At 41.6% G+C, this 22832-nt stretch overlaps 1 protein-coding gene across 22 annotated transcripts in view; it reads right to left on the bottom strand.

The window, feature by feature from the left end:
• Positions 1 to 22832, bottom strand: part of LOC122557375 (teneurin-3) — a 2612756-nt gene that overhangs the window by 2154997 nt on the left and 434927 nt on the right. The window contains exon 1 of one of the 22 annotated variants that reach the window (XM_043705082.1): positions 1586 to 1603. The exons of the other annotated variants lie outside the window; for them this stretch is intronic. The gene's annotated coding sequence lies outside the window, so the exon portion shown is untranslated. Of the gene's footprint in view, positions 1 to 1585; positions 1604 to 22832 lie in introns of those variants that run through there. 22 annotated transcript variants of the gene reach the window in all.

Here is a 22832-nt window from a genome sequence, read left to right as displayed (position 1 = left end):
TTGTTTTTTTTAGAAGATGTAAAGCAGTTTGGAGAGATACAGTTGCGAGCTGTTGACAGCCTCCTGCTCATAGTCCTACCACTACTGGTGAAACTGTTTGATTTGTCAATACGTTTTTTTAAAAAATACTTTGTTTAACATTTAGTTCTTCCCTCCTGTCATCTTGTACGGTCACAATAAAATTGAACTCAGAATGCAGTCAATTTTTATCTCTAATCATAAGAAATTTCATTCATCCATTCTGCCTGTGCTTCTTACAATGAGACAAAATGTCACTCCAGCAATGCAACTGAGCTACTTAGCATAACAGAAACAAACTTCACTTGTACATTCCAATTCAGCTTCTGTTAATCACAAGGAACTTCACTCCTTTACAGTTCCAGTTTTGAAAACACTCAGGGGAAAAGAAATCTTGCATGCGTGCAGTGGTCTGCCCTTTCACTAGTCTACTTATCATGCGCAAACTTTAGCCTATTGAAGGTATGGACTGGTCAATTTTATACACTTTATACATCCCCACAGTTCAATAACATACATCCTGTCAAATGACAACACTACAAGGAACATACTTCCAGAAGATGACATATCCCAGCCAAACTTTTTCTACCTGCACAGTTAATTGGAAGATGTTCCAATATGACAAGTACAAGAGACTGAAGGCTTCTTTTGATGCATGTCAAGTCACTCACAGGAAATGTTCAGAATATTACACTACGGCACAAACATAACAACTTTCATACCAATACAGAAGTAATGTCAGTTTAATAAGTATCCTTTAAAATACTAAAATAAAATCAGCGGTGGATGCTGAAAATCTGAAACAAAAAACAGAAATTACTGGAAAAATCCAGCAGGTCCAGCAGAGAAAGCTGAGGAAGCCATCACATCTTCAGCACATATACCATCCTTTCCTTTGCTACCAACATTCACTGGACCTGTAACATTAACGTTGCTTTCTCTCCACAGATGCTGCCAGACTTGCTGAGCTTTTCCAGTAATTTCTGTTCTTGTGTCTTTAAAATGTAAAGTAAGTCGTGAAAATGAGCTGTCAACGTTTCTGAAAAGCCAGGTTTCAGATGGATAATGAAAAACCTAGTACTATTTTACCTGAGACTTTGAATAGTTGTTAACCTGGATCTGGAATTTTTTTAAAAATTCCATTCAAACCATGTCACAATCTATGACAGGAGACTTATCCCTCAGTAAATCTGCTGTCATTGAGATCAGTTAATTTTTTTTCTTAACGTGCACTTGTATTGAGATAGTATCACTTCAAAGAAACTGCTGTAAAAATCAGTACACTCATAAATTGTTCATTAATGGAGATTAGTTAGAGGAAGATGGTTGAAGATGGTTGGGGGTGGTTGTGATGGAGAGAACCCCTTTTAATTTTAGGAGTACACGATGAAATCTACTTTGTCAGAAAGCTGATTGGAATCCAAGTGCGTTCAAAAACAAGACAGAAAAAAAGAGGTGCGAAATTCAGTCCATTCTGACAGTGGGAAGATGACTGTCATCAGTTTTATGGTGGGACCTCTTGAGGTGGCTGCATGGAGAGATGACACAAAATAAACGTGTGACTTACCCCCAGCGGAACAGCCACCAGCTCTCTGGGGCTCGTTCTGTTGTACGCTCCACACAACCAACGCTGCGAGAACGGGATCAGCCTTCAGGAGGATCTCCGGTCGCTGTGAGCAGCTTAGAGAGGGCAAAGCTGCCAGAGAGAGAGAGAGAGAGACAGAGACAGAGAGACACGACGCCGATAGCCAGGAAGGGGAGAAAAGCCAAAAAAAAAGTGTCTTCGCCTTGTCACCAAATAACACTAAGCAAAGTGGTTGGAGCTGCAACAAGGTGGTAAGAGTTAATGAAGACACCGCCCCCTACCTCACACACACCTTAAAAAAAAAACAAAAAGCCACACAGACAGATGTTGGTGTCAACAACTGGGCAGGAAATAAACATCTTCTCCTGCTTTCCCAGCCCCGAGCCTGACTTGGCGCTCCTGTTATGGTGGGATTCAAATCCAGGGACTCACTGGCATCTGTCAAAATAAAAGCCTCCCGAGCTCCATGAAGCAGACATTCTGTATGTTTATATATATATATATATGTGTGTAATTCTGCTGCAACTCTCCCTGTAATTGTGTTCTGCAGAAGGGCAGGTAGAAGAGTTCATTATTTAGTCAAGGCGTTTGCTCAGCAAGGGAGATTGGGGAGGGAGGATGGAGGGCAAGAGAAGCTCTATCTTTTTGCTCAGTGGTTATCTCTGAAAGCTTGTTGCAATGCATTTTTCTGCCCAGAAGAGGACGCGGAAGCCTATAGAGAGAACGCTTCTCTTCTGCCAATTTTTCCACCGAGCGTTTTGCCCAGTGCAAAGGAGGTGCTGAAGGCTGGCCCTCCTGCCAGTTCGCTTTCGCCCAGATCTCTCACTCCCACCCACCCACTCACTCACTCCTGTAAGATGCACCGAGAGTTAGCTTTGCCACAGTCATTTCTCAACTCCGTTCAACTTTATTCTTGTCTGTAAACGCGTGGAAAGGGAAAGGGTGCGTGTATTTATAAAGCATTAACAAAAGCACTGCCTCGAGTCCAGTTTGACCCAACTGCGGAAAAGATATTTTCCCAACTCAATGTGGACTTTGTGTTACGGGGTAATTAATCCCCCCTAATTTCGCCGGTGACAACAGAAACACTTTTTCCCCTTTTCTGTCAGTTCTTGCTGTGCACTCAGAAAACCTTTTTTTTGCTGTATGCGTTTAAATCCGCGGCGTTGTGTCAAACCTTTTGCGCGGAGGATAGCCTGCCCATTTTATTTGAATGCAGAATATTGAGAACTGTTGAAAATAGCGGGACAGCGTAGCAAGTTCCCGAAACATAAGAGGCAATGTAAAACACTGCCTGGAATCCTGGAGGAGGCAGGTCAAAAATGAGGCATTTAAGAAGCCATTAACTGCTAGTTTAAATATAAATGCAACTCTTGACACCCTTTCCCAGTCGCCCTGCACATGCTTATTGGGAGAGCAAGCGCAGATGATGGGCCGACTGGCCTCCTTCCGGAATAATTCTGTGACAATCTGTCATTACAGCAGTTTCTTTTGTCAATGATTGCCAGTTGATTAGAACAAACTGTTTATATTCTTTGTGTAAATCGCCCTCATGTGTAGAATAAATACCAGATTTTGTACATAAATAGCAGGTGTTCTGATCTTTATCACTTCACAGTGAGGGATCTGTAAGCCGAGACATTCACCGTGGGCAGGCTATTCAAATTGAGGTAGCTTAGGATTCTTTTTCACTGGCCAGCGGGGGTCAATAGGCAACAATCAGGAGTGAATACCCTGACTGAGCATCTCATTCTCTTAGCCAGAGCTTACTGGGAGCGCGAGAGAGAGGTGACATTTTTACAGTCAGCATCTTCCAAAGAAATGCAAACAATTAAAATGCACAGGCAAAGTTCGCAAAATCTTCAGACTTTCAACATGTTGGGCAAATGGCTGTAGGTATAAATCCAGAAATTGTGCTCAAAAACCTCAGCTTTCGCTCCAGTGCTCTGGGGAGGTGCTACCCTGTCAAAGGTGACATTTTTCAGATGTAAAATTAAACTAAGGCGCAAAGTGCCTGCTAAAGGTGAATGAAAAGGTCCCATGATGCTATTTGAAAGAACAGAGAAGTTACCCCCAATTCTGGCTAATATTTATCGCAATCAATATTACAAAACAGATTTTCCTTGGCCTTTATTTTGAGAGTTTGCTCAATGCAAATTGACTGCAGCACTTCCTACATAACGACAGTGGCAATGCTTCAAAAGTGCTTCTTTGGCTGTAGAGTGCTTTGAAGCATCTGATCACTCTAAAACGTGCTTATATAAAGAGAAGTCTTAAGAAGACTTAGTGGAGCTAAATTTGTTGATAACAAGAAGGAGAAAGTGAGGACTGCAGTTGCTGGAGATCAGAGTCGAAAAGTGTCGTGCTGGAAAAGCACAGCAGGTCAGACAGCATCTGAGGAGTCGGCGAATCTACGTTTTTGGCATAAGCCCTTCATCAGGAATGTCGATTCTCCTGCTCCTTGGATACTGCCTCTCTTGCTGTGCTTTTCCAGCACCTCACTTTTCGACTCTGATAACAACAAGACCTGGAAAGCAAATTGTATGAAGAGCTCAGAAATAAAATGCAAAGGATATGGGTAGGCTATGCAAGTGGATTAACATTTGACAACATGAAGTACAATGTGAGAAAATGTGAGGCTTTGATCTTTGGTAGGAAAATTGAAAGGCAGGACATGAAGAATGCTTTGGTACAGAGGGATCCGAGCATTCATCTACTGTATTAATAAGCAGGTACAGTAAATAATTAGGGAGACAAATGGAACGTAAGGGGGATAGAAAATAAAAGTAGAGAAGTCTTGTTACAATTGTATAAATACATTGGAAAAAACAAATAGACTATTGTGCTGGGTTTTGATTGATTTATTCAAGGAGGGATATAAATCCTGACTGGAAATAGTTCAGTAGGATGATTCTTGATGAAATGATTGTCTAACAAGGAAAGGTTGAGCAAGTTAGGCCAGTTTTGAAGAATGAGATGTTACCTTATTTAAGGTTCTGATTGGCTTGACAGAAAATTTCCTGAGACAATGTTTCCCCTCATGTCGAACCGAGAAATAGAAAGTGGTTTAATTTTTTTCAGACTGGAGGCCTGTGACCAGGTGAGTGCTACAAGGATCGGTGCTGGGTCCACTACTTTGTCATTTATATAAATGATTTGGATGTGAACATAGGAGGTACAGTTAGTAAGTTTGCAGATGACAACCAAAATAGGTGGTGTAATGGACAGCAAAGAAGGTTACCACAGATTACATTGGAATCTTGATCAAATGAGCCAATGGACTGAGGAGTGGCAGATGGATAAATGTTTAGTGCAGTTTAGATAAATGCAAGGTGTTACATTTTGGGAAAGCAAATCTTAGCAGGACTTATACACTTAATGGTAAGGTCAGAGGGAGTGTTGATGAACAAAGAAACCTTGGAGTGCAGACTCATAGCTCCTTGAAAGTAGAGTCGCATGCAGATAGGATAGCGAAGGTGGTGTTTGGTATGTTTTCTTTGTTAGTCAGAGTATTGAGGAGAGGAGGTGGGAGGTCATGTTGCAGCTGCACAGGATGTTGGTTAGGCCACTGTTGAAATATTATGTGCAATTCTGGTCTCCTTCCTGTCGGAAGGATGTTGAGAAACTTGAAAGGGTTCAGAAAAGATTTACAAGGATGTTGCCAGAGTTAGAGGATTTGAGCTACAGGGAGAGGCTGAACAGGCTGGAGCTTTGGAGGCTGAGGGGTGACCTTATAGAGATTTATAAAATTATGAAGAGCATGGATAGGATAAATAAACAAGGTTGTTTTCCCTGGGGTGGGGGAGTCCAGAACTAGACAGCATAGGTTTAGGGTGAGAGGAGAAAGATATAAAAGAGACCTAAGAGACAACTTTTTCACACAGAGGGTGGTGCGTGTATGGAATGAGTTGCCAGAGGAAGTGGTAGAGGCTGGTACAATTGCAACATTTAAAAGGCATGTGGATGGGTATATGAATAGGAAGGGTTTGGAGGGATATGGTCTGGGTGCTGACAAATGGGACTAGGTTAGATTGGGATATCTGGTCGGCATGGACGAGGTGGACTGAAGGGTCTGTCTCTGTGCTGTACATCTCTATGACTCGATGATTCTAAGATGGTGATTTTGAGGGATTTCTTCTCCGAGAGGGTCATTAGACTCTCAAACTGCTTTCCCCGAAGTACATTGGTGGCTGTGTTATTGAATATGTTCAAGACAGATTAAACTTTTCACCTAGAAATCAGTGAAGGGATATGAGGTACTGGAGTTAAGACCACATTATGATTAGCCAAGATCACACTGAATTGTGGAGCAGGCTCAAAGGGCTGAATGGCCTACAGCTGCTCCTAGAACTGCACAACATTCTTCAGAAGCACCAATGTCCTGCACAACGTTCTTCAGAAGCACCAATGTCCTGCACAACCTCAACCTGATTTCATAACTCCAATACTTAAAGGTCCGAGCAATGAAGGCAAGGTTGGGTCAGCTCCTTCTGAACTACCGTGTCTGCATGTGACGCAAATTCAAACAATTATGTACCTGACCCCTAAATCTCTCTGTTCTACAACACTATCTCAGGCTCTGTCATTAATTGTATAAGATGTGCCTTTGTGTGTTTTACCAAAATGAAATTTGTCACATTTATTCAAATTAAATCTCCATCTGCCACAGCTCAGCCCATTGACCCAACTGATCAAAATCAGATAACCTTCTTCACTGTCTCCTGTGCCACCAATTTTGGTGTCATCCATAAACATGCTGACTATGCCTCAATGATGGTGGGACATATACAGATTGGAGAGGGTGCACCTAAACATAGCTGAAATTGCAGGGCAATTTGCTAGTGCGATTGGGACGGATTAATTTAACGTGGTAGGGGTGTGGGAACAAGAAGTTCAAACTGGAGAGGGATACCAAGGTGCAAAGAAAATTACGATAGACAAACATTGCGGTACTAGATTAGGAAATAGGAAGTTATTGATGGGTTCAGTGCAAGGGAAGAAACAAAAACGACACTAAGCAACCCAGTTTAAGAATAATTAACTGGGGCAAAGCCAATCTCAGTGCACCGAGAATGGAGAGGGCTCAGATTAATTGGAACTAAAGATTAGGAAGTAAAACTGTGACTAAGCAAAGAGCTGTCTTTGGAAATGAGATGGTTCAATTATAGTCAAGGCATATTCCCACAAAGGAGAAAATAGAGCAAACAAATCCAGCAGTTCCTTGATGACAGAAGAGATAGAGATTAAGATGAAGCAAAAATAAGAAAATCTGCGCTTATGACAAATTCAGGTGAATAATATAATGGAGAACTAGGCTGGATATAAAAGGTTCAGAGGGGAACTGAGAGAGAAAAAAATAAGAGAAGCAAACAGTTTGGGTTTACTACAATGGTCCCATAAAACCAAACAGGCTCCTGACATTCAGTGTCAAATCAGATACATGTATATGGGGAATGAGGTGAGCTACTGGATGCTATCTAGCAATTATAGAACAAACCCCTCAATAATGATTACCATCTAGAGAAAGATGCAAGAAGATGGAAAAGCAAAGATAAAAAATGCCAGTCAAAAACTCTTTTCTCGTGATATATTCTTATAATCTCATTTTTAATTGCTAGCATATTTATTTGAGTTGGAGTAGGTTTGTATGAATGATCTGTGTGCAGCATTCTAATTTAGTAAATCTGTATAATGTAGTAATTATTCCAATTCTGTTCAGTTTTGGCTGCACTTCTTATAGAACTGCAAGTTGGCAGAGATAATGAGAAGCGTATATCTCTAATAATCCACCTGCTCACCAATAGCACTTCACTAAATACTAAATCAGAATAATCAGTCCCTTTAGCAATGTTAAGGCATAATTTTCAAATCATGTTACACTGGAACAATCCTTTATGTGTAGACAAAGAAAATTAGAAAGATGAACTGACTTAAAGTCCCTTGTGTTGATATATTTATTAATTTCCCCACTCAGAAATGCTTGGCTTTCCCCACGGTTTTAATGGGAAGTAAATAAATGCGTTGATGCTTGAGTTTACAAATTTGAGTTTGTTCAAAAATGTTGGTCCATCAAACCTGCCCTTCAGCTCATGGGTATCATATTTTCTCCTGCCTCTTGCCCCATTCTCCCATCACCATGTAATCTCTGGAAGGAAAACTCGTGCAAACAAAAGAACAACAAGGGAAAAAAAAAGTGGAAAATTCATGTTAATCAAAACAGTCATTGAGATCATCTTGACAGCCTAATTCATTAATTTGCAAAAGATACTTTTAAACATGACACAGGACTAATGCACAATTCTTAACATCATTAATTTACTCCAGTTTAAAAACAGAAATTGCTGAAAACACTGCATAAGCCCTTAATATCTGAAAATAGAAGAGAAATAGATTGCCATTTATATTTTCAGTGACTCATTGACCGTTTTACAGTTTTAGCATTTCCTGATTTTATTAGATTTCCAGCATTCACCTCTCGATCTCCATTATGCAATCCTGTTAATTCAGGAGTTCTCAATGACCTTAACTTACATCATGCCAATTAAATCCTGATTATATGTTTGCTGACAAAGTGAAGCAGTCTGCACATTCGAAATAATATTGTGGCTTTGGCAATTTGCTTCATCAAGACTTGTTAATTATTATTATCCTCAAAAAGAGCCACAAATCCCAACCATTGTATTCCCACAGGTCAGGTCAACAAAATAGTTCCAGCATTCCACAACCTCACTTCACACAACCAATGTCACTGACTGATATTAAAAATAAATCAGAAAAATAGATGATGATAACAATCATGCTAATGGTGATGATATTTGAGGAGAGAGATAATGAGGATTGGAATTAAAGGGAATATAAAGATAAGTAAATAAGCGAGGAGTGTCAGGAGATAATGAATCAAAGTGTTGCTTACTGTGAACAGAACATTACAGGCATGTTTATGGCAATTATGAATTTGTTCTAAACCAGTAGGGGTTGCTTTGAAATAAAAACAGAAATGCTGGAGAAACTCAATACATCAGGCAGAAACTGTGGAAGGAAAGCAGAGTTCATGTTCAAGCCTCGTAACCCTTCTTTAGAAAGGTCTTCGAAAGACGATGGGTCACTGCACGTGAAACATGAACCCTGTTTTCTCTGATGTGGAGCTGCCGGTGTCGGACTGGGGTGGACAAATTCAGAAGTCACATGACCCCAGTTTATGATCCAGCAGGTTTATTTAAAATCACAAGCTTTCAGAATGCTGCTCCTTCGTCAGGTGATGAAGCTCCAAAAGCTTTTGATTTCAAATAAGCCTGTCGGACAATAACCTGGGGTCATGTGACTTCTGACTCTGTTTTGTCTGCACAGATGCTGCTAGACCTGCAGAGTTTCTCCAGCAGTTTCTGTTTTTGCCTTAGCTTTATTTTAGCGGCAATTTTCAATTTGTCTCAGGGTGAAATGACAATGAAGGATCAACATCTCAGTTCTCATCTCTTTTGGTTATGATTTCCTTCACAGTTAATGGAATTATTCCTCCGATTACAGATCTGGATAGACGTTGGGCAGGCAATGCTTGAGACATTCCATCATTAAATGTGTCATGATTCCAAGAGGCATCTGCCTATTAACTCCTGTTTTCTATCTACAGAGGCTACCTGATCTTGTAATTCCAACATTTTTTGTTATGTAGTAGAGATTGTGTGATGTAGACATGCCATACATTAGCAGAAATGCAACTGAGTAAAAAGTCAGCCAGCTTACCAAAAGCTAGTCACTAACTCCTTTGTCCCTGACATAATTTCATTATTCCTTAAAGCATGGTCAACAAAAATATATTTCAAATATTAGAAGGGCTGGAATAATGTGTGTAATTTTCTTATTCAAAGCTTCTGGTATTTTATCCTTCTGTGTCCATGCAATTTTCATCAAGGGTATCAACCATGACTCTCCTTGAACCAGGTGTCTTGATCAGAAAATTGTGTGTTCAAGCAGAGGTACTGTCTATTGGATAAAACGTCATACAGAGTTGGAGTCATAGAGTCTTTGCAGAAAAAGGAAAAAAGGTTTTTTGAGTCATAGTGTCTGTGCTGGTCAAACATACACCTATTCTAATGCCATTTTCCAGAATTTAACTTGGAGCTTCCTGTGCTATGGCATTTCAAATTTTCATCAAAGTTGTTTTTAAATGTCATAGAATCCCTTCAGTAGGAAAACAGAGCATTTCGCCCATTGAGTCACAGCGATCCTCTGAAGACCGTCCCACACACTCCCAGCCCACCTCCTAACATGCTGTTGCCATTGCTAACCCACCTAGCCTGCTCATCCCTGGACACTATAGCATGACCAATCCACCAAACCTGCACACCTTTGGACTGTGGGTGGAAACTGGAGCACCTGAAAGAAACCCATGCAGACGTGGGGAGAACGTGCAAACTCCATACAGGCACTGACTGAAGCCAGAATTGAACTTGACCTGGTGCTGTGAGGCAGCAGTGCTAACCACTGAGCCATCCTGCCATGTATTTTTTTTTAAGGGTTCCTTCCTCTACTATCATTTTAGACCACCACCAGATGCCGACAACCCTCTACGTAAAAATGTGTTCACTCAAATCCCCTCTTAACATCTTGCTCATCACCTTAAAACTGCTCTTCCAAGTTGTTGACCCCTTCAGTAAGGGAAAAGGAGTAAAGGAAAAGGTTTCTTCCTATCTAACCTGACTATTCCCCTCAGAACTTTGTATATCTACTTGATCCCAACCATCCTCTTGTAAAATATCCTGTGGCACTGTTTTGTGAAAGAGCAGGGTAGTTTTCCCCAGTATCCTGGTCAATAGATAACACACACACACAACCTCATTAAAACATACAATGCAGTTGTTACCACATAGCTTGTGTCAAAGATATTGCTGTGCACAAAATTGACACAAATGTTTCCTTCTTGGCATTGTAACTGTAATTCAAAAGAGCTTCATTATCTGCAAAGCAGTTCAGGACATTTCAACGTTTGACAAGTGCCATAAAATTCCTTTCTTTATTTTTGGAAGAGCAAGGAAGCTCATTTGTCAGGGCAATGTCATAGAAATCCATCAAAAATATAAACTGGAAGACCCAGAGTTGAAATTACTGTAGACGTAAAGATGAAAAACTGCTTTGCCAGGAAGTGAAAAGGAGGGATTGAGATTTTCAGGGAACACAAGGTGAAATGCTGTCTGAAATATTTTAGTTTTAATTTTAACACTCTTCCTCCATCCTCTTCCTACCTGCAAAAGTTAGAGGGGCGTTAAAATCTTTGAAAAAGTAATCTCAATTTGAATCTGTACACCTGTAGCCTCTTTTCTTAACCATTGGATCATATGCCATGTGCAAGTCTTATTTAGGAGAGAAGGGGCCCTTCAGCAATAAATCAGGTTGCTCCGATACAATTGTGAAGCTGATACTATTTTTCAAATGGGGTACTGTGCAGATTTTCCACAACTCAGGAAACCGGAGGTGGGACCTGTTAACTCAAGAAAAGTTTTGCAGCATATCTCATGAACCAAGAGAAGTAGCAGTGTTCCTGCTGCCACCAAGAGGAAGCCCTCAGCCTCCCTTTTATTCATCATGACAAGCTTCCATTCTTGGACCAGTTCACCTCTACCAATGGCATATGCTTGGTTGGTATGAGAAGATAGTCACAGAGTCATACTCGTCCATGCCGACCAGATATCCGAAATTAATCTAGTCCCATTTGCTAGCACTTGGTCCATATCTCTCAAAAAACCTGTCTAATCACATACCCATCCAGATGCCTCTTAAAATGTTGTCATTGTGCCAGTCTCTACCACTTCCTCTGGCAGCCCAGTCCATACACACGCCATCATCTCTGTGAAAAAGTTGCCCCTTAGATCCTTTTTAAATCTTTGGCCTCTCGCCTTGAACCTATGCTCTCTACTTTTGGACACGGTTACTCCAGGAAATAGTTCTTAGCTATTCACCCTATCCCTGCCCCTCATGATTTTATGAACTTCTATAAGGTCATCCCACAGCCTCTGATGCTCCAGGGAAAATAGCCGAATTGAACAATTTCGTCTCAGGCCCATATTTAGCATTTCTTGGCGGGAAAAGACAGAGTCTGAAACATTTCACTTCTGCGAGGTTACTCATTGCTAAGCCAATGATATCTGAACAAATGACAGTCATACTCCCAAAGATCTACTCTGTAGTCAACTGGGCGAAAGTGGGTACTACAGATGCTGGAGATTAGAGTCAAGATTAGAGTAGCGCTGCAAAAGCAGCATCCGAGGAGCAGGAAATATAATTCATCAGGAAAAAAGCCGAATGAAGGGCTTTTGCCCGAAACATCGATTTTCCTGCTCCGCGGATGCTGCCTGACCTGATGTGCTTTTCCAGCACTACTCTAATCTTGACTCTACAGTCAACTGCCTACTGACTAGCTATTATGTTACACCTTTTAGCTATCCATACCTCCATTGCCAAGTAAATTGAAAGTGTGATATCACCATTGTGGACACCGACACTAGCAACTGGGAAATACTCATTGATGGCTTATTCCTGATGAAGGGCTTTTGCCTGAAACGTCGATTTCGCTAGTCCTTGGATGCTGCCTGAACTGCTGTGCTCTTCAGGCACCACTAATCCAGAATCTGGTTTCCAGCATCTGCAGTTATTGTTTTTACCTCGGTGACCTTTGGCGGCTGACTGGACAGGGTGTGCAGAAATGAGAAAAGCTCAGCAAGAAGAGGGTCCAGAGAAATAGTGTTAGTGAATCCCACACCTTCTCAGACCACTGCCTTCATCTGCAGCTAATGTGCAAAGACCTGCACTTGAGCTGTTGAGCCATACAAGTGATACGTGATACAAAGTTAACCCTGACCACACAATCTATTGTCCTATCAGATGGAAGGCCATCACGTGTTCTGCACAAGCAAACTTGTGTTTCAATTGACCTAGCAACCATTATCTAAAGTTCTATTCCTGATTCCTGAAGAAGGGCTTATGCCCAAAACGTCGATTCTCCTGTCTGACCTGCTGCGCTTTTCCAGCAACACATTTCCAGCTCTGATCTCCAGCATCTGCAGACCTCACTTTCTCCTCTATTTCAGATTAGGCATACATAATTAATAATACCATGCAAGATAAGCTGAATGCTGGCATCACAAATGATGCCAAGCTATATGACTATGTGACAAATGTAAAGAGGATAAACTGTACTCAAAAAGCAACTGGTCTGAACAGCAACAGAAGGAACATAATGGAGACGAACAGGATATAATTTTAGTGATATAGTAGCACAGATGTGCATTTGACAAAATTGTGTCCTTTAGAAAATGTGAAGAAAAAAAAGGTGTTGAATGTGAGGATAGACCAAACAATTTCTACTTGACACTCTGTTGTATAGTCTATCAGCAATCTATCACAACTTTTCATAATCTCAGAGTTCTCTCAGGTGAGGTGAGAGGGACATCCCTTTGACATCATGGGCGTATTCAACTGAGTGTTGTATCAAGAAGCCTGGGCAAAACTGGAATCACTGGTATCAGGGGTAAACTCTCTGCTGGTTGGAGTCATACTTGGCAGATCGGAAGATGGTTGTGGTTGTTGAAGGTCAGTCATCTCAGCTTCAGGACATCTCTGTAGGAGTTCCTCAGGGTAGTGTCCTAAGCCCAGCAATCTAGAGCATTCAACATAACAGCGCATTACAGGCCCTTTGGCCCTCGATGTTACACCGACCTGTGAAACCAATCTGAAGCCCATCTAATCTACACAATTCCATTATTATCCATATGTTTATCCAATGACCATTTTAAATGTTTTTAAAATTGGCGAGTCTACAACTAATGCAGGCAGCGCATTCCACGCCCCTACTACTCTCTGAGTAAAGAGCCTGCCTCTGACATCTGTCCTGTATCAATAACCCCTCAATTTAAAGCTATGACCCTCATGCTAGCCATCACCATTTGAGGAAAAGGCTCTCACTGTCCATCCTATCTAATCCTCTGATCATCTTGCATGTCTCGATTAGGTGACCTCTCAACCTTCTTCTCTCGAACGAAAACAGCCTCAAGTCCCTCAGCCTTTCCTCATAAAACCTTTCCTTCATACCAGGCAACTTCCTGGTAAATTTCCTCTGCACCCCCTTCCAATGCTTCCACATCCTTCCTGTAATGTGGCGATCAAAACTGTACACAGTACTCCAAGTGCGGCCACACCAGAGTTTTGTACATCTGCAGCATGACCTCATGGCTCCGAAACTCATTCCTCTACCAATGAAACCTAACACACTGGATGCCTTCTTAACAAACCTATCAACCTGGGTGGCAACTTTCAGGGATCTATGTACATGGACATCGAGACATCTCTGCTCATCTACACTATCAAGAATCTTACCATTAGTCCAGTAATCTGCATTCCTGTTACTCCTTCCAAAGTGAATCACCTCATGCTTTTCCACATTAAACTCCATTTGCCACCTCTCAGGCCACTCTGCAGCTTATCTATGTCCCTCTGTAACCTGTAACATCCTTCCACACTTGTCCACAACTCCACCGACGTTAACGTGATCTACAAATTTATTAACCCATCCTTCTACGCCCTCATCCAGTTCATTTACAAAAATGACAAACAGTGGTCCTAGAACAGTAGCCCACCAGTAACTGAACTCCATGATTAACATTTCCCAACAACCACCACCCTCTATCTTCTTTCAGCTTGCCAATTACTGATCCAAACCACTAAATCACCCTCAATTCCATGTCTCCATGTTTTCTGCAATAGCCTAATGTGGGAAACCTCATCAAATGCTTCACTGAAATCCATACACATCACATCAACCACGTTACCCTCATCCACCTGTTTGATCATCTCAAAGAACTCAATAAGGTTTGTGAGGCACGACCTCTTTGTCCGAAACATCGATTTTACTGCTCCTCAGATGCTGCCTGAACTGCTGTGCTTTTCCAGTGCCACTAATCCAGAATCTGGTTTCCAGCATCTGCAGTCATTGTTTTTACGTATGATCTACCCTTCACAAAACTGTGTTGACTGTCCCTAAACAAGTTATTTCTTTCAGGATGATTATAATTCCTACCTCTTATGATCCTTTCCAACACTTTACCAACAACCGAAGTAAGGCTCACTGGTCTAAAGTTACCAGGGTTGTCTCTACTCCTCTTCTTGAACAAGGGAACAACATTTGCTATCTTCCAGTCTTCTGGCACTATTCCTGTAGACAATGACGACATAAAGATCAAAGCCAAGGGTCCTGCAATCTCCTCCCTAGCTTTCCAGAGAATCCTAGGATAAATCCCATCTGGCCCTGGGAGGACTTATCGATTTTCACACTTTCCAGAATTGCTAACACCTCCTTCTTATGAACTTCACTCCCATCTAGTCTCATAGCCTGTGTCTCAGTATTCTCCTCAACAACATTATCTTTTTCTAGTGTGAATACGGATGAAAAGTATTCATTTGGTGCCTCTCCTATCTTCTCGAACTCCACTCAAAACTTCCCACTACTGTCCTTGACTGACCTTAATCTTACTCTGGTCATTCTTTTATTTCTGACATACCTACAGAAAGCTTTTGGGTTTTCCTTGATCCTATCTGCCAAAGACTTCTCATGTCCCCTCCTGGCTCTTCTTAGCTCTTTCTTTAGGTCCTTCCTGGCTAGCTTGTAACTTTCAATCACCCTAACTGAACTTACACATCTCATTTGCAGCTACTTAATCAACAACCTTCCCTCCATCATAAAGTCAGAAGCGGGGATACTCACAGAATATTGTACAATGTTTTGCATCATCCGCAATGCCTCAGATACTGAAGCAGTCCATATTCAAATGCACCAAGATCTGTACAATGTACAGGCTTGGGCTGACAACTGGTAACTAACATTTGTGCCACACAAATGCCAAGAAATGACCATCTCCAATAAGAAACAAACAATATAATTATCATCCCTTGACAGTCAATGGTGTTACCATTACTGAATCCACCACTATGAACATCCTATGAGTTACCATTGACTAGAAGCTCAACTGGACTAGCCACATAAACAGTGGCTACAAGAGTAAGTTGGAGATTAGGAATACTGTGGCAAGTAACTCACCTCCTGACTCCCCAAAGTCTGTCCATCACCTCCAAAGCACAAGTCAGGAGTGTGATGGAATACTCCCCACTCACATGGATGGGTGCTTGTCACCAGACAGAATAGCCCACTTGAGTGGCAATATACCCACAAACATCCACACACTCCACCACCGACACTCAGTACTTCACCAAAGATATTTAGACAACACTTTCCAAACCCATGACCACTTCTATTTACAAGGACAATGGAAGCAGATACCTTCAATTTTCCCTCCACACCACTCATCTTCCTGACTTGCAAATATATCAACATTCCTTCACTGTTGTTGGCTCAAAATCCTAGAATTCTCTTCCTCACGCATTATAGATCAACCTACAGCATGTGTGCTGCAGCGGTTCAAAAAGGTAGCTCACCATCACCTTCTCAAGGGCACCTAGAGACAGGCAAGAAATGCTGGCCAGACAGGGATGCCCACGTCCCATAAGCGAATAAAAAAACACACTAAAAACCTTCCCAGTTCTTCCACCATTTGCAGTTAATTACGAATCCCTTCTGGCCTTCCACTCTTTGATGCTGAACTTTCTGACACACCTGATGTTGAACTCATCTTTCGTCACCTCTGTGACCATTTCTTTGGACAAGAGTCCTTTTGCCATCTCACTGATTCCTTCACCCATCTCCAACACTCTCCCTCTCCCTGGACCCCTGCTTCTGGCCTGCTACCTGCAATCAACCTGTGCATTGAGAATTGGTTGTGCAACATTAGTTGTCTTCATTTCTTTGCACCCCTCCCCCCTTACCCATTCAGACATATTCCCTTCTCAACTGACTGCAGTTCGTTCTCTCAGATCCAATCATGACTTTATCATCAAGCCTGCTGACGATGGTGGTCAAATGATGTTGTCTCACATACTGACCTCTATAGTCCAGAGACTAAGTATCAGGTCTTGGATATTTCTTCCTATCTCCCCCTGGACCATGACCGTACCATCGAGCATCAGGCTGTTGTGTCCATGACTGTCATCAATTTCATCTCATCTGAAATGCCTCCTCTACTGCCTCCAAACTCATAGTTGCTAACCCCCTCCAGCCCACTTCTACCTTCTCCCCAAAATCCACAAACAGGACAAAAGATTAATGAAAAAGACACATTCTTTTCAAGCTTTTCAGGACATTTTGCAAGAATACCAACCAGAGGGTAGAATCAGTAAAACTGTTGAATAGCACGTGTTGGTCAGATTCATCTTGTACACTTCAAAACAGAGAGCCAGTGTAATCAGAAAGTTCATTTCACAGTATTTCTTAAAATGGAGAGGTGAAGACAATATGTTATACTCCATGAGAGAAAAGTGTTAATTGGTTGGCAATTGGACTCAGATTGGTTGAATTATTGCCATGGAGAATGCACCACCTCGATAACGACTGACAGTTAGCAGGCTCGTTTTCCTCAGTTGTTTAAATGTTTCTGGTCCTAGTGCCTCAAGGAACAATTGGAAAAAGAACAATTTTCTGTGTTTCTAACCCCTCACAGATCTCCGGCATTGTGGAAAGAGGCCATTCAGCCCAGTGAATCTGCACTGACCTTCTAAACAGCATCACACTCAGACCCATCCCATCAACAGAAACCTGCTTTTACCATGACCAATCCACCTAACTTGCTCATCTGGATTGCGGGAAGAAACCAGAGCACCCCGTGCAAACTCCGCACAAACAGTCACTGAAAGCTGGAATCGAACGCAGTTCTTGAGGCGGTGAGGTAGCAGTACTATCCATTGTGCCACCATGCTAACCACTCAGATCAAAAATGTCTAATCGTTACTATTATGAGGATAAGAAATGAGATGCAGTTAGATGCTAATCTTCCTGCTGCTAAGAGAAGAGGAAATGTGACCATTCTGTGAGCATCAATGTTGGTGAAAGTCATTAAGAGCCATCCACCCTGAACGTGAGGAGGAGGCCACCTTATCTGAAATATTGTTTGTGGTGTGTTATGCTGTGATGAAAATCTTTGGAAGCCACCTTATTGCAATTTATGAAGTTTGTTTTATGACAAGTTACAATTGACAATCAAAAGTAGTACTAAAAAGAAATAAACAGTGCTTGCTGACAAATTGGATTAGAGTCAGTTGACCAAACAGATATACTGCACCCATAACCAAAAATTAAGTCACCCGATCAGGGACAGCATTCATTTTAAGCAGAATGTTTGATTTCAGATTTTCTTCATTAGATTGGAGCAGATTATTTGGAGCAACTTAAAGAATGGTTTGAGCCGCATTGGTTCTTTCTCAGTAAACAGAAACAAAATGCAAGTAAGTGCTACAACTAAATGATTTTTTTGCCACAATTAAGTCCATTTGTTACTGTGACAAACAACAAAGCAAACATTTACCTTGGCACCATACACTGTACTGGTGGATAAAGATTCATGCAAAACATGAAGACCCAAAGCCTCAAATTTCTTCATTGATTGACGCACCTTCTGACTCCCAAAATATTCTCCTTTATCTACATACAAGTCAGGGATGTGAGGAAGTAATTTCTGGTAACCTGGATTGATGCAGTTCCAACAATGCTCTAGAACCACAATAGCATTGAGAACAATGTAACCCGCAGATCTTCCAGTACCTCAATACCGAGACACTTTGACTGCAGTTGTATTGTCTGCAAGGTACCCTGTGGGAACTTGGCCAAAAGATCCTTGAACAGCTTCTCTCCTTACCTCTGTTAATTCAAAAGACAAGGGAAAAATAGTCTATGGGAACACCAGCATTTCCACATCCACCTCTAAGCCTTTCAGGCGGTCCCCAGTATGTGAATGAGTTCCGTTCCTGAGTCTGTGTGCAAGTTGATTTGTATGCAAGTCAGAACACACTTCATGGCAATCAAAAATAGCTATTCGTAAGTAGGAGGAATGTTTGTATGTCAGATGTATAAAATTGCACTCTGGATGGGATCACATTCATAAGTACACAGTTCCTAAGAACAGAATTCATAAATTGGGGACCCCTGCTTATCACTTTCATCCAGTGGTGCTGGATTAATATTTTGAGACATATCTTCAACATTGGTAATAATGACAAATTCCACACCACTGGGGCATGGGGCATATCATGATTGCATCCACCAGAAACATCCCACAAATCCTTTTTACTGGCATTAGAACAAATAAATTACTGATACCAAATGGGGAAGGGTAATTCCCCATTTGGGGTACAAAGCCTTCAGAAGAAGTTAGGCTCCATTTGGATAAATAGAATATATTTATTCCACAGTACTTAACATAATATACACTGTGCCAACCTTTTATGGACTAGCCCAGACTACTTAAAACATTCTTAAGCAGGCAGCCCAGACCATAACTTTGCAATTACCCGGAGTAAGTTAGCTAGGTTAAATACCAGGTTTTAAAACAGAAAAAATATTCACAAAATTACACAAAGAAAGACAAAGGTCAGAATAAAGAACCCCGATAGAACTCAAATCGATCCAAACTAAACTTAATTATGCTGTTCCGAATCTACACAACAGTCCCATTAAGCAAACCCCCTTAAACACAGTAAAAATGAAACAAAGGCTTACAGGTTGAAGCTAGAAGGCAGAAGGAGAGAAAGTCTAGCAGCCTGCTTCCACACAGCCGACCGCTGAACCCCCTAACTAGTTCTGACTGAACTGCTCAGCTGGAGAGCTGGCCATGCCCCCTTGACTTCTAAAAACATAAGAACTTTGGCCTAAAGACTCATGTGTTTAATGTATAAATAAAAAGGTCTTTCATTTCTGTACCAAACTCAGTCCTTTCAGAGTCCAGCCTGTTTACGAGCCCTCTAATAAAAAAAAAACTAAGGACACAGTATCCTTGAGAAAAGGAACATCTTTGAGAAGAAGGGACCAGTTTGTGACAATTAGTTGTTTGATAGCCTGTTGTAAGCTATCGGCATGGACTTAAAAGAAGTACACATTATCATTTGTCTGCAAAGATTGGAATGACTAAAACCAAAACTGCAACACATGTACGGGCTGCAACTCCCAAGAATTATTTTTTAAAACCATAAAACCATAAGAAATAGGAGCAGGAGTAGGCCATCTGGTGTTTCAAGCCTGCTTTCTCATTCAATAAGATCATGGCTGATCTTTTCATAAACTCAGCCCTACTTACCCACCTGCTCACCATAACCCGTAGTTGCTTCAGTGTGCAAACATCTATCTTTGCTTTACAAACACTCAACGAGGCAGCTTTAACTGCTTCACGGACAGGGAATTCCATAGATTTACAACCCTCTGGGTGAAGATGTTCTTCCCCAACTAGGTCCTAAATTTACTTCACCTAATTTTGAGGGTATGCCCCTTGTTAAAGTTTCAGTGGAAACAACCTTCCTTTTTCTACCTTATCTATTTTCTTCATAATTATATATGTTTTTAAGGTTCCCCTCATTCTTCTCAATTCCAATTATTATAATTCAAGTCTACTCACTCTCAACTCCAGAGTCAACCTAGCAACCCTCCTCTGCACCCTATCCACTGTCAGTACATTCTTTCTCAAAGAAGGGACCAAAAATGTACTTGAAGGAGCAAAAACAGAGGTTGCAAGAAAAGCTCAGAAGATCTGGTAGCATCTGTGAGGAGAAATCTGAGTTAGCATTTTGGGTCCAGTGACCCTTCCTCAGAATTGATGGTAGCTAGGAAAATGTTGATGTATATGCAGAAGATAGGGTGGGGGGAGGGTATAAGGAATAAACGACAAAGTGGGGTAGAGCCAAAAGAGAGAGAAAAATTAGCTGGACAGACAACGGAGTGGATAATAATCTGGCTGGGAGGATGAATACCTGTTAATGGCGACTGTTAGTGGCTAACAATAGGGAGTGTGTAATGGCAGACTATGTGATAACAAGGCCTGGTGTGTTGGTTATGGGCCTAGGACATGGGAGAGTTCAGGTTCTAACATTATTGAACTTGATATTGAATCTGGAGGGTTGAAGGATCCCCGAGTGGAAAATGAGGTGGTGTTACTCATGCTTGTTGAGCGTTGCTGGAGCACCGCAGCAAGCCTGAGACAGAGATGTTGGCCAGGGAGCAGGGTGGGGTGTTAAAATGGCAGGCAACTGGAAGCTCAGGGTCTTTTTTTGCAGGCAGAACGTAGATATTTTGCAAAGTGGTCACCCAGTTTACGCTTCATTTCCCCAATGTAGAGGAGACCACATTGTGAGCAGCAAATGCAGTAGATTAGATTTTGAGAAGTGCAAGTAAAGTAGAAGGTATATTTGGGCCTTTGTAAACGGAGGATGGAGGAGGTAATTGGGTAGGTGTTACATCTTTGGCGATTGCAGGGGAAGGTGCCATAGGGCTCTGGGTGGAGGGGGTAGGAGGTGTTGGAGTGAAAGAAGAGTGGACCAGAGTGTCCGGAGGCAACAGTCCCTGCACAAGGCAGACAAGGGAGGGGAGACAAGTGTGTGTCTGATGGTGACATCTCACTGGAGGTGGCAGAAATAGTGACTGATCATCTTCTGGATGTGGATGCTGGTGGGATGGTAGATAAACCTCTTCATAGAACTCCCGGTGCAGCCTCACCAGCACCCTATACAGCTGCAACATAACTTCCCTATTTTTAAACTCCAACTCTCTAAAATGAAGGACAATATTTAATTTGCCTTCCTAATTACCTGTAGCACCGGCAAACCAACCATTTGTGATTCATGCACAAGAATACCCAACTCCCTCTGCACAGCAGCATGCTGCAATTTTTCACCATTTAAATAATGATACATTTTGCTGTAGTTTTCTGATATTTTCTAATAAAACCTGCTTAAATGGTCAGGATACTATACCACTAGAGCCCAGGATAATCCTTTACATACTTTACACACATACAAACTGCCTTACACAACTAACAGTGGGAGTGCATGAATTGCAGGGCTTGAAAAAGTCATTCCACCACCATCTCCTCAAGAGCAACTACAATTTGTATTAGCCCAAAACCTCATTACATTTTTTTAAAAGAGGAATTCAAAATTCAAAGCTAAGAGTTTAATATGTCAGTTCAATATCTGATATATGTTGAAATCAATGGTGTAATTGAATCTCTCAACTGAATTTTCTGGATCCATTGACAGGGAAATGTCAGGAGGGAAGATTGAGAGAAGTCATGAATGGGATGTGGTCATCACTGGCTGGGATAGCATTTATGGCCATTTATCATTTACAAGGTAGTGGCGACTACTTTCTTAAGTTGCTGCAGTCCATTTACTGCAGTTTGACCCATAATGACATGAGGGTTGGTTTGAGGATTTTGATCCAGCAACAGTGAAGGAACAGCAAAATAGTTCAAAGTCAGGATGGTGTACAACTTGGAGAGGAATATTAAGCTTGTGGTATTCCTATGTACTGAGTCCTAAGATCACCATCCTGAGGAATTCATGCAGAGATTTGCTGGAGCTGAAGTGACTGACCTTCAACAACTACAACCTTCTTTCTTTCTGCAAGGTATGGCTCCAACCAGCGGAGAGTCTTCCCCCTGATTCCCAAGGATTCCAATATATGTTTGGGGGTTGGGCAGGTACTGTTTAAGCAGCCTTGATGAATTTTGGCACTGAATCTTAAAAAAATGATTCACACTCCTGCTACTGAGCATGATGGTGGAGGGAGTGAATGTTTGTGAATGTGTTGACTGTCAAGAAGGCTGTTTTGTCCTGGATGGCGCCAAGCCACCCATCCAAGTAAGTGATGAGAATTCGCTCACACCACTGGCTTGTGCCTTCTTGATGGGAGACAGACTTTGGAGAGTCAGAAGAGGAGTTATAGCAGAATTCATAAGCTCTGGCCTACACTTGTAGCCACAGTATGTATATGGCTAGTCCAGTTTAGTTTCTACAGTATGTTGATAGTGGGGGAATTCAGTAATGGTAATGTCAAGGGATGTTGGTTAGATCATTTCTTACTGGAGATGCTCAGTGCTTAGTACTTGTATGGCACAAATGTTACTTATTTTAGTCAGTCAACTTGGATATTGTCCAGTTCTTGCTGCATTTGGATGTGGGCTGCTTCATGTTTGAGGAGTCATGAGTAGTGTTGAACAAAACTGTTGTCATCAGTGAATATCTCTACTGACCGATTGATGAAGGAACGTGATTGATGAGTGGTCCAAAGACCACCATCCTGAGGAATTCATGC

Source organism: Chiloscyllium plagiosum, chromosome 2 (genome assembly GCF_004010195.1).
Source record: "Chiloscyllium plagiosum isolate BGI_BamShark_2017 chromosome 2, ASM401019v2, whole genome shotgun sequence".
Classification (NCBI taxonomy): domain Eukaryota; kingdom Metazoa; phylum Chordata; class Chondrichthyes; order Orectolobiformes; family Hemiscylliidae; genus Chiloscyllium; species Chiloscyllium plagiosum.
The sequence above is the reverse complement of the archived record's forward strand: the minus strand, read 5'-3'. Positions and strand labels throughout refer to the sequence as shown.